The 12,859-nt window shown below is 33.9% G+C and overlaps 1 protein-coding gene across 1 annotated transcript in view; it reads left to right on the forward strand.

Annotated features, from left to right (window-relative positions):
- HBS1L (HBS1-like translational GTPase) overlaps positions 1 to 12,859 on the forward strand; it is a gene marked incomplete at its 5' end in the record, with an annotated part of 56,945 nt that overhangs the window by 6,852 nt on the left and 37,234 nt on the right. The gene's annotated exons all lie outside the window — the stretch shown is intronic.

A 12,859-nucleotide genomic window follows, 5' to 3' on the forward strand; every position in this document is an offset into this window, starting at 1 on the left:
GGGGGGGGGCGGGGGGAAAAAAAAAGTTTATATCTTGGTATATTAAAAAAAACCCTAATTAAATAGGACCTATTTATAATCCAGAATTGAATTTTTTTATTTTTTTAATTGACATATTACACTATTTGGTAACAAATTTCTATGTGAACTTTTAAGCTATTGCACTGAATATCTTTATTTTTGCCTAATTTTCACTGACAATTTAACATTTTTAACTTTTGCAAAGTCTTGAACTTTAGTATATAGATATTGCACGTACAAAATTCTATAAATGTGATTAGACTTTTTGAAACATCTGTAGGTGTTGAAGATACAGTTCATTGGGAAGAACACTGAGTTATTATTTTGTAAAGTAATTTAGTTTTGCTATGTGGTGCTTAGTTTGGGGAGCGGGAACCTCAGTTTATATCATGACTGTTTTATTAAATATTCTTAAAGTTAGATTTTCTGATAAGGTATGTTATTGAACTGCCAGTCTTGTAATTGGTATTTCCAGTCAATGTCACTATTCTCTTCTATCTTTATACTGATTACAATATTACAACAGAAATACCTTTAGTTTTTAAAAGCCTCACTAACCTCAGGTTTTGACAGTTTTAGTTGTGATAGGACATGTATAGTTTTTGATAGGACCAAATTAGTAGGGGAGCAAGCAATTAAAATTGTGTGCCCCCCTGTTCACTCTCTGATCAGCTGTCAGAATGTGATATTCAGAATTTTAAAACAGCTGTTTTGTAGATATATACATGTTGCATGTATTTCATGAGAAGTTTCTCTAGGATTCTATGTCTTATTCTAAAGTCTTTCAGAAAAGTATTGGAATAACAATTCTTTCAACTTTAGCATGAGAGTTTTTGCTCAATGGAAAAAAAAGATCAGGCAAAACAGAAGTGCTGTTTGTGTCTGCCTCTTTTCTGTTTTGAAGAAAGCTTCCTTCAGTAATGGAAATATATTCTCTTCTACTGTTTGCACCCATTGCTGTTACTTTGAATCTTTGTATGAAGATCAGAATCAGGGCATTCTGGACTTATTTTTTTAGCTGATAATTACCAGATTCTGGTGCCCCTGTTAGTCAAATTAGTAACTGCATGTATGTTTCAACTTTTCTTTTAGTACACGCTACTAGTTTTAATGTATTTCCAGTGTCAATGTCAGTGTTTTAGATCCTGAACAGCAATAAGTGCCATAAAGGTACTGCTGCAACTAGAAAAATATGTTTGTTCATAAACTGCCATACACTTATTCATGCTAAACTTGGCAGCTAGAATGGAACAGTAAATATCATTTTCATCTAGTTTTAATCTAATTTTGTTGAGCATGTTGCATCAAAAAGAAGACACAAACTTTAGGTTTATTCCTGACTTCAGTTTGCACTACAATTTTGTTTCTAAATAAAAATAAAACATGTTCCAGTGCTCTCAGGTACAAATTTCATATTCTGTATATTTTGCTTGTTTGTTTCGTTGATGCTATTGTCATTTAGGACTATGAGCAGTGTGACCTCTGACCTCTTGAATGAAATTAATGTTTCTTACGCTTACTAATAAAAGTTTTATATAATGACAGTGCTGCAGTGTTTATGTTCTAGTTGACATGTTAATCTAGCCATCTGTATCCTTACCTATTTTGAGTGCCTTAAAGCACTGAAGTGTAAATAATACAATCTAGTGTACATACTATGATCTGATAAGTTCATAAGCAGGAGCATAATTGATTTATTTCCTCGGAAGACTTCCTATAGAAGTCTGGCTGATACTGATTGTATACTGTTTGTTTTATTAATTAGTCTTAATAGCAAATTCTGCTTTTTGAACAATATGAAATGCTTTTCAACGATCAGTTTCTCTGTAGTTAGTCCACATATTAACTTCCCACTGCTTAAAAGTCCAAGTCTGTTTTTCCCACTGAGGCAAAATGTCCTATTTGGAGAGTTTATAATGAAAGTTCAGTTTTTCCAAAATTGTGTGTGTTCTTTTAGTAGAGAAATTCTAATTTTTAAAAGTAAAATATGAGTACAAAGTTTGGCATCGTCATGCCTGGTATATTGTTAGGTGGTTGTGCTTTCTTATGTTCCAAATACTCTTGAAGCCCTAGTTAATGTAGGCAGAGGTTTCTAATACATGCGTTTTTTTAACATTTTCATTGAACAGCTTTGTTTTTCCCTCTAAATCTTTTCCTTTATTCATGTTGAACTTCTCTTTGTTTTTCGTCTGTTTTTTCATTTCCCTGGCTGCTCTTCTTTGCATAAAACGTCTTAGCATTTTTCATAATTTTAGAGCCTGAACTGGACATACACCTAAATGTCCTGCGGATTCCATTGGAAAGTATGTACAAGTAGTAGGTGGCAATGTGTAGTACTTGGAGCTCAGTTTTGCCATGGGTTTCATGCAGATTAAAATTTGAACAAATGACTGAAGCTGAAGGGCATCAGCGTTATATGTTTATCGCGGATCTTACTGTGGGATTGATACCTTAGTAAACAACTCTGGATCTTGTTAGGTAGCTAGATTTTCATATATAAATGCTTTTTCATTTGCATTTGTCTCAGTGTTGTAAGTGATCTTGAAGAAGCAATACATGCTGTTCAGTGCATAAAGAGTAGGGGAGGGATTTTTCTTCAGTTTGTAATCCTGAATCCTGAAGTGAGCCTTGAATTAGTACAAACCTGCAGGCTGAACACTGCAGAGGTGCCTAAGTGGTGGATAAACCTGAATTCCAATTAATTTTCAGCAGAGATTATTTATTTCCATGCTTGGAAAATTTTACAGTTTGTTTTTATAAACAAAAGGTAATGTGTTACTATATTTGCTTTTTAAATTAAACAGGTATTTTAATAATTTCCTTAATTATTCCTTAATTTCCTTACCGAGAAACGGGTTTGTGTCATAAGTGACAGGTTTAATTTTCTTAGAATACTGCATGCTATTATGATATACGGCATTTTTGTGTAAGAAATCTGTGTTTGGCCTTTGCACTGAAGTGTTTCTGCCTGATGAATGTTAGAATTCTTTTTAACTAAATCTGCCTATTTAATGCTTAACACAGTGAGCTTATTTTATTGATGTATGTATAAAACTTTCCCCTCCCATTTTGCAGCAGTGTGTATCTTTGTCTAATACGGGTTAATTGTGTTACTTGTTTTGGAATTCACATATTAACATTGCAAAGTACTGGTGTCTGTGTTTGCATGTGGAGATAAAAAAGATAGTATTAAACTACATAGACATACTATTTCTGGTATTCAGACTGTATACTCCTAAGGTATCTTGTACGTTAAATTTATTTTGTACATACTTTTTAAGTGGCTGCTGAATATTTTTAATATAAAATTGCCTTGTGGACATTGCTTTATGTACCTAAATAAAATGCATATTCTTAAAGGACTGACTTAATTACAATTTCTTGTTAACTTACCTGATCGAAATAGAGTTGTGATTGAATGTTCTATAATGATCTGTGTGGAAAACAGGCTGTGGAAACAGGCTCCAGTTCTTGTCTATGTTTGCATGGGCATACTTCTTTCCATGGAATATTCCTTTGGAGAAAGTAAGGCAAAACCTGCATCTACTAGTGTGTCCTCAGATACCATATTGAGGCTCCAGAGTGCTTTTGTTTAGAAATGGGTTTGTAAAGCTTCTTTTTAGATCATTTTGATAGCATTTTTAAACCTTATTTGGATCTTAAAAAGGAAAGAATATCAGTGAAATAAGAAAAAAGCAAGTGTCTAAAGTCAGTTCTCAAGCTCTTTTTTACAGTAGAAATTAGAGCTACTGATTTCTTAAAATCAACATTCTTAAAATGTCTCTAAATACCTGTTCCATTTTCTCTTTTAGGTTTCTTTTTTCTAGCCAATTTCTATCTGAACTTGTTTGGGGAAACCAGGGCAAATTGAAAGTCAAAGTATGAGAAGGGTGGGAAAATAACAACCCCCATGGGCTTATCAGAAATGATTGATGCTTTGCACCTTTTGGGATGTGATTTAACGTAATTATATTTAGCTGTTTTTTAATTACAACAGCGAACACTTATTTTGAGAAAAGTATAGAATGTTAGGAGCATAAGCTTCAGATTTAAAAAAACCCATGGGATTAAAACTTCACATACCTAGTTTTTACTTTTTATTCAGAAATAACTATATGAGTAATTTCTCATTGAATTGTTCAGACAGTTCTCAGGATCATAAGCTTCAGAGGCAGCAAGCTACCTGAATTTCTGGAACTGTTGCACAATATTTCAAAATCTTATTTCTAAGAGACTAAGTGGTACAGTGAAGTAGTCTTTGCAGTTTTGTGTTTTGCCCTATTTCCTCTAATCATGTCATGCAAATTCATTTTTCAGTAATCAACAATTTCTGAAAATCTACACTAATGCAAAAAGTTAAAGAGCAACTACTACTACTGCAAAAATGAATAGCTATACAAAATATTTGTATGATGGTAGGATGTAAGTTGTCTTTATGAAATGTATGTCGTTTTTTACAGTACCTTTATATAAGGGCAATGGTTTAGGGTTATACACACAATCAGTCACATCTCTTTCAAATCTGAGGTGCTCAGCTTTTCAAAGTTGTTAAAGCATTTTTGTATTAAATATTGATTATGAGTTGTGGTTGGGAGGGAAAAAAAGGCAAAAATTTCATCACATTGTAATTCATGCAGTAAAAAATAAACTTCCTAAAGTGCTGGAAGGGGATGCTTCTCTGGTTTTTTGTTTCTTTGGAAGTTGAGTTGAATTTTTATGGATAACATATCCTTTTTTGGTCTGTGTGAAGTGTAGACAGCTGATAAACACTTAAGTAGATTTTATGTTCAATTCACTATGTCCAAACTACTATTTAGATGATGAGGAAACGTCATTAGTCCAAGTTATCTATACTTCTGTGTGTGCTAATGGTTTTGACCTTACAGGATTTTCTGTGGGGAAGTAAGAGAAACTTCTTTTGTGAAACTGCTATGTTTAGTCTGCACTAGAAAACAATGTGATGGAACAAAAATCAGAGCCTTTATTTATTTGTTTATTGAAGCAAGCTCTTTTGGTCTTCCCAAATTGCTGTTTTAATGCAGTTCAATGGGAATGGGTCTCTATTTTAGTATTGCTGTACTATACAGCCAGTTGCTCCTTTATGCAGACTGTTGAAGTATACGTTTTTACGGAAAGTAAAAGCTAATTGCGGTTTGTGATTTTAGGTGATTGTTGAGATGAACGATTCTTACGAAATGGTTAATGGGTTTCTGGTGTCTATGTCATCATGGGAGCGTTCTTTATCTGGTTTATGGACACGTTACATTGCATACTTAAAAATGGCTCATTAAAAACAATTGTCAGTGATTTCTGAGGTATGTCAGTGGTTTGTTGGTCACATAATTCATTTGGATGCTTAGTGTTGGTAGGACTCCTTTAGAAAATAACCCATTGCCCTTCTCTACAGCTTTCTGGTAATAAAATGACCAGAAGATGACTAGAACCCGTAAAATGGTTGTAGACTGCAGAGATTAAAATGATACATTTTGAAAGAACTCATGAACAATTTGTTAAGAATTGCAGACTTATGAAGACATAGTGAAAATTGTCTTACTCTTTTTATAATGAGAATATGGAGATTTTAGAGAAGAGTTGCTTGTGAAGTATTTACTTATCATCATGCCAATGTATGGAGGTAATAGCTGATGAAGATGGCCATTATTTTAATATTTCAATTGGCTATTTTGAGTCTTTTTGTCCATAAAATCAAAGAAGGAGATCTTAATATAAATTTCTTTTTAACTGGTGACATATGTTCTTGACATATGTAGCATTTCTCAGCCATCCTTTGCTTGATCTCAGCAGTGGATATTAGTGATGTTCAGAGATTGCAATTTGAAATGCACTATTATAATAAGTTTGCTTTCACTGTAGTCAAGAGAAGCAAGAATTTTTGTTTGATGAAATTTAGCTGATATTTATGGGTTCTCTGAGAAACCTTTCTTAAAGTTCAAATTTCTAAAAAAATGTTTATGTAAAAATGGTACCCTCTTAGTCAAAAGGATCTGTATTCTGTGCATATTTGTTTCATAAAAAACTAAACTATATTTTCATTTCTTTTTGCCTGTGTTAGTATTGCAGAACAAATACAGATACTGGTGAGTGAGCTAGATTCTATTCCATTTCAGGCACCATTAACGGAATTGTTAACCACTTTATGACACTAAGATTTTTCGTTTTAGTGATACATGAGCAAGAAGGAGGTCAGATGTCTGTAAATGTGCAGTCCTTGCAGGAAATTAAAACTACTGTGAACTGAGCATGTTTAGTTTGATTGTTGTTGGGGTAACAAGGAATCTAGTCTTTTTTCTAATGAAGTCATTCTCGTAGTTGAACTATCTTTGTGGGGGCACTGACTATTTTGTATTATGGCAGTTTCTCTCTTCTCACCAAGAACAGGGCCTTTATAAGGCTATATGTATATATTTTCAATAACAAACAAGCTTCACAGTAAAGAGTCAAAATTGAAAGTAAGGCAGAGGAAGTTGAAAAGCCTTACTCATGATATACCAGATAATCTAGGAATAGAGCACAGGTCTCAAGATCAAGGCTAGTTTTCTAAATATTGGACTATACTGCTTTGCTTGCAGCTGTTAATGGAGAAGCAGGCATTTCTTCACTGGCATTTATTTTTGATTTATGATTTTTATTATGTATTCAGGTTTTTGATGTAGCTATTCAGACAGTGTGGGCAGTTTCAAGAATACAAGCCACAAGTAAAATTAGTAGGTGCTTAGCTTGCATTTTGTTAATGTTTATCTTTCAGTTTTCTAGAACTCTTTTTTTGCCTCTCCTGTATAAATATCTTCCTTCATTTTTGCTTTACACCAATAACAAATAAAAAAAATCCCACAAACATTACCACGACGTGACTTAATGTAATTAGCTTTTTCTTTTCACTCAGTTGAATGCAGCGAGGTTTGTTTTTGGTTCGGAACAATGGGCGTTTCTCAGTCCATGGACAAATACTTATTTGTCTTCTGCCTTTTTATGCTACAAATGGACACTGTGATAGCAGTTGCTTCCTAGTGCAAAGTGTCAGAATGCAGATTATTGTGCTTTAACAGATAACTTTTATCACTTCTACTTTGTGATTAATGGGCAAGTGAAGTTGGGAGTCTTAAATGAAAAAAACAAACAAACTGATACTTCTGGATTTTATTTATAGGAGAATTCCAAAGAAATCCTGGAGGAACAAACATTCTGGAGTTTAATGGTGATGTACAATATATTTTCATTAGCTTAGAGTCCCTCAGGTTTTACTTCCATTTGTCATACTAGGCTCTAATACTTCGATTTTGCACATTTGAAAATCCATTATTTATACCTGGGTAGCTCAAAAGAAATTTTTGTCCCTAACTTCAATTGGCTATTCTAACTTTTCAGTAATATGACAGTTCTCAAATGCCTGCTATAGTGGTGAGAACCCATTGTACTTAATGATACTCAGATATGGCATGTATTCAGTCTGTATTCAGACAAAGAGAATGTGTTCTTTACTGAATGGAAATGTTTGAAATCTGGCATGTCTGATGATATATCTTAAATCATGGAAAATAATGAGAATTTAAGACTTCCGTGTTTTGTGTAAGAAAAATATATACACAGACTTCAAGAAGTTACTGAATCTTGACACTGAGGTACTGTGTGGGTTTTAGAAAGGAAGTGGCTTATTTCAGGGAAAAATGTGTCACCAGCAATGAAAACCTTTTTAAAATCCTTTGAGATACCTTTTTGAGATTCTCCTCATACATACTGTACACCTACACTGGAAAAAGTGACACTCCAGGCTTTTTCTGAGTTTTCTTTTATGGTCCTTGAACACTAGTTTGGTTTACTTTTTTTTGGACAAAGTATAAACCAATACAAAGTCAATAATTTTCATAGTTGGCTGTATGAAAGTTGGGTGTTTTGCTTGGAAGCTAAGAGAGCTTAGATAAAACTAAAAATGATTGTGTCCTTTTTAGAACTTTGGTATTCCAGAAGAACCAGAGATCCTGGGGGGACAGTAGCTCCACTTGTTCTTAACGGTGGCCTTCTATCTCAGTCCCTTCAGGTCATGGTAAAGATCAGCCATCAGTTGGTGTTCTCTGTGTCTTTAGAAGGTAAAGTGAAGAATTTACTAAGTTCTCAGATGTGATTGCTGGAGTGCCAGGGAAGTATGGTTGGAGTCACTTTTTTTTTTAAATCCTGTTAAGTTTTAAGGATGAATGATTGCTGTTGTAGTGCTGTTGTATATCAATTTAAACATTGTAAGTCCTGCACTTGCAGTATTGCACTTGAGTATTCAAACAAGGCTGTTGACAAGCCTGAGATAGTAGTATTCGGCAGTTGTAAACCAGTGCATTTCAGCTCTAGAAACTAGTGAGACATCCAAACATTAGAAGTATAGGTATATCAAATACAAAATTGTGGGAGCAAAAGAAACAGTTTAAACTATATCAGTTACTGATGAAAAGGAGCTTGAATGCTAATAGGAAACACATGTAAAAAATCAGAAATGAAGTTAAAAGGTAAAACCTAGGAAGGTGTAAAAATGCAAGCTTAAAACACAAAATTACTTTACAATCTCTGTTTATGCTACACGTCTTTCACTACAAATACTATTGTTACCTCCCTGTAAAATTTGTGTTATCAATACCTACTTTATCTCTGTACTGTCTTCTGGATGTGTTTCTGCAGTATCATACATTTTTTTTTTTTTTAAATTCTGTGTGATTCAGTCTTGTTATAAAATGTATTAGTTGCATACTCTAATGGATTATGCCACATATGCGCCAATAGAAATGCCACCCACCCACCATTTGTGTGCCTCTTTGCACCCAAACTGATTTGTTCTTGGGTGACAAAATAGGACCCGTGTTTCATCATCTCAGCTTCTGTATTCTTTCATAAAACTAGCATTTCGGCCTTGAGAGTGGACAGGTACAAACGCTTAAAGTCCCAGGTTCCTCCCTTCTATTATACTTGTGACATTTGAAATGGCCATTAAACTTAAAACTTAAGAGTTTACTGTCAGAATCCCTGGTAGAAATTCATGCTTATAATGCCAAAAGCTCAGAAAACTAGGTAACTTTAATATGGAAAATGCCTGTGTCTGCAGAAGCTGTGATGCCCAATTGGCAGAGACATGGAAAAGCTTTGACTGGTTGTTGCTTCAGTTGTTCTTCCATATTTTTACTGCATGTAAAAGCTCAGCCTAAATGGAAATATTATATCTAATTAATTCCAAAATATGAGTTGAAGTTGTTTTGGGTACTCCTTGTTTGAGTCCTTGTTACCACTTTTTGTGGTTTTAGAATCACATTTTCCTATTTTTAATGTTTTCCTCTTCCCTATTGCTGACCCACATAAACAGGAAAATGAGTAACTTTGCTTGCCAACTAGGCAAGATGGTGAAACTGCGTATACACCAAGTGCTATGCTTAGGTTGAAAAATGGAGGAAAAGTGCCGCTTAAAGATTTTAAGTAAACATTTTTCAATGCAAAAATGTGATTTGAATTGTATGCTTTTAACACTATTTTTCTGATAACATATATACGTGAACAAACTATTGTAAGGTTGTGGATGCTGTCTGTGTGCTTGCAGGTACTACTGTAGATGTGAAGTGTCTAACTACCCTTTCACTGCATCAAGGAAGAGGAAAACATTAGGCAGTGAACTTGAGTCCATGTAAGTTCCTCTCTAAAGTCACGATAGAGTGAAATGCACTGCTTCATACTGGCAGATGAACTTTTCCTGGCATTCATCTGCATCTGATAAATCTTGCAAAACCTATTTAAAACTATAGGCTATATTTTACTATATTCAGTTTTTCTTATAAACTCAGATATGCGGCTTTTTATAAATCAGTTTGTGTCTCTGAATGATTTTGGCAATGAAGAATAGAGCCTTCAATGCTATGTTTCACATCACATCTATACATAGGTTGTTCCAAATACAGGTCTCCCTTATTCAGATTATGGCAATCTTCAATCTCCATCTGTTCTAGACTTAATTAAGCAAGTTCATCTTTGATAACTCTGGAATTCTGCTATGTTTGGCTGGCACCAGAGGGGTTAATAGGAAAATGTGGAATAGTTAAAGAAACTTTCAGAGTAATAATATACATCAATAATCCAAGTGTAGATAAGTAATGCAGACAATGTAAAATATGCTGCAATTAAGAAGGGAAAACTTAACTATGTAGGTGATACGTTTCTGATGCTGAAGGGTGGGGCAATTTTTATAAACTTTTCCTAAATTTTAATGCAGAACAGATTTTTTTAATGTATTTTGTGCTTCTCAAATAAATGTTGCTGTGTATGTCAAGTAGCTTACTTTTACCTTGCCTACTTCAGCTTGACCAGTATCTGCACTTCTCCTTGCAAAGGTTTCCCTGATAAATACAATTAGAGCTTAATACTAGGATTGTATATCAGTTAGCTACTGAAAGCCCTACTGTCAGCTTAATCATCTAATTAATGTTAGATTCACTGAATCCCTAATAATACCGGTTGTTACTGGTAGCATCCATAATGTGTTTCGTATGGAATGATGTGTTCTTTGTGTATAATCTGTTGTAGCTAAGTGTTTGTACAAACAGTATGGTGTATAGTGGTTTCAGATAGCTTAAGATTTGTCTCTAAAATTGTAGTAATAGATGTGTGAACTTGTTTGCCTTTTTTTTTCTGCTAATACATTGTTTTTAATACTGTGGAAGTTCTGGACTGCAGGTAAATTCAGTATGCTCGATCAGCCTACTGCATTGATGCAGCTTGAGTTTGTTTTGCAAGTTAGATTCAGAGATCTTTAGCAGTTTCACACCTAGGTTTCAAAGATTCTTTGTCTGTAAATGTGTTGCCACTAACACATTTAAATAACAAAGAATACTAAAGCTTTTCGTTCTCCATATTCTTTTTTTTCAATAGCCATTGCTTCCTCTGCATTTTTGCCCTTCCTCAAATGTACTCCCTATATGAACAGGGCAAGATAGCAGTGTGGCAAATTAATTCTGTTTATTTAGGAAATGAACGGGGTGCCTTCAATTAGAATTAAAGGAAGCAGCAAAAGCAGATGTTGAAGCCTGTTGATATTACAGAGAAGACAAACAGAAAATTTGATAAAAATGAACTAGAAGAAAATTACATGGCAGTAAAGTATGCCTTCGTGGTTTCAAACTGCTTTATCTAACAACTTGCATCTCAAGCTGTGCTTTGAGAATGTGGTCATCCTCTCCTATGTATTTAGTTATTATTTGTCTTTTGTTAAAGACACCTGCTGTTGAGTAGGTTTGTGTGTCATCTATTGAACTTTCATCTGTGTAGCGCTGAGGACAAAACTGATATTGTACTCTTTTTTCCAAATGGCAGGAGTTGCTCAAGTTTAGGAGGTACATACAGAAAAAAGTCCTTTACAGCACAGGAATATCTGGAAAGTGTACCAGCAAGAGCTGCTAGTGGTGATGTAGCTAGCTATATCAGAAAAGCTGAGCTTTGAATCCCAGTAGTAAGGTAGAATAAAACGCTGGTTTTCTAGAATAATTATGACCAGTCAAGGTCTCTTCCAGTAGAGAGCAGTCACATATGGAATAACAAATCTTTATATATCCCATTGATGTGGACATAGTACCAAAAACTGGTAGATAAGAACGTGACCAGACTTTAAGCCTCATTTCCCTTTGTTTTTCTTCTGATTTTCCACCATGAGTGGAAAATAGCATTAAGGAGAGGAGTAAGACTCTGGATGATGATGGGAAGATGTTCTGATTTTAAGTGGTATCTAATCCAAGAAATAGGGAGAGCACACTGCTGAATAATAGCACACTGTAAAATGTAATCTTTAGTATTGGATTGGTAGGTTGCGAGCATACTGTAGAAACGTCGTGTTTGATGGTGCACCTACAGCCTTTGGTTTCATGATGTAAGAACACATTGAAAACAAAATTCAGCTAGAAGGAGGAAATCTTAAGTGTTTTCTGCTGGTATTACCTTTTTAAAATTGATGTTGAATGTCTACAGAATAGTTAAAGTGTCCCATCTACATAGAGGTAATTTATAAATCTTGTTTCTTTTTAATTGTCTTAAGCTGAATCAGATATAAGAAAAAGTGTTAAAACTTTAAGTAGCGTTTCTAAAATTTCTATTGAAGAATTGTGATCCTGCAGTTAAATTTTTTTAAAAAGCTACTTAATATTTTGTAATTGAGGAATAATGGAAAATTGATCTAATGGCATAAAACACCACTCCTTAATCTGAAATCTTGGAATAGTTAAAGAGGGGAAGAGCAGGTACTTGATCAATATTAGTCTCTAATTTGGAGAAAAAAACCCAAAGGAAAACCAGCACCTTGTTAATTATTTTGCTTGGTTTTGATAAGTGTATGTGTTTTGCTTCATTATTTTACATTTAGTCCTAGTAAAATGAGTACTATAAAAGGTGTGTGTTCACTCAGCAAATTTCCTTTGAAGAGATTGTGTGAAATGTTTAACTTTACCTAATTTACATGTGCAAAGGAGAACAATGCATTTTTAATGCCTTTTGTTTCCAACTTGTCCTTTCTTAACATTTATTCTTTCTGGTACGTTAAAAACGATAAAAATCTGAGCATGTTTAACATTTTTCTGTTCAAAGTAATTGGTCAGGTGACTTTTAAATATATGTATTAAACTGTTTAAGATTCACAGCTCTTTAAAATAAACTCATTTAATGTATCATTTAACTTTTTAAGGTTGTACATTTCCAGTAGCTTCTTAAGTTTTGGATATTAAGAGACTGGTTGGAATAGCAAAAGAGGTAGGATTTTCAAGTTACGGTACCTTTGAGCTATGCTGTTTTGTAAAGCCCTGTAAAATACAAT

This window comes from Fulmarus glacialis, unplaced genomic scaffold (assembly GCF_000690835.1).
Source record: "Fulmarus glacialis isolate BGI_N327 unplaced genomic scaffold, ASM69083v1 scaffold1619, whole genome shotgun sequence".
In the NCBI taxonomy this organism is placed as follows: Eukaryota; Metazoa; Chordata; class Aves; order Procellariiformes; family Procellariidae; genus Fulmarus; species Fulmarus glacialis.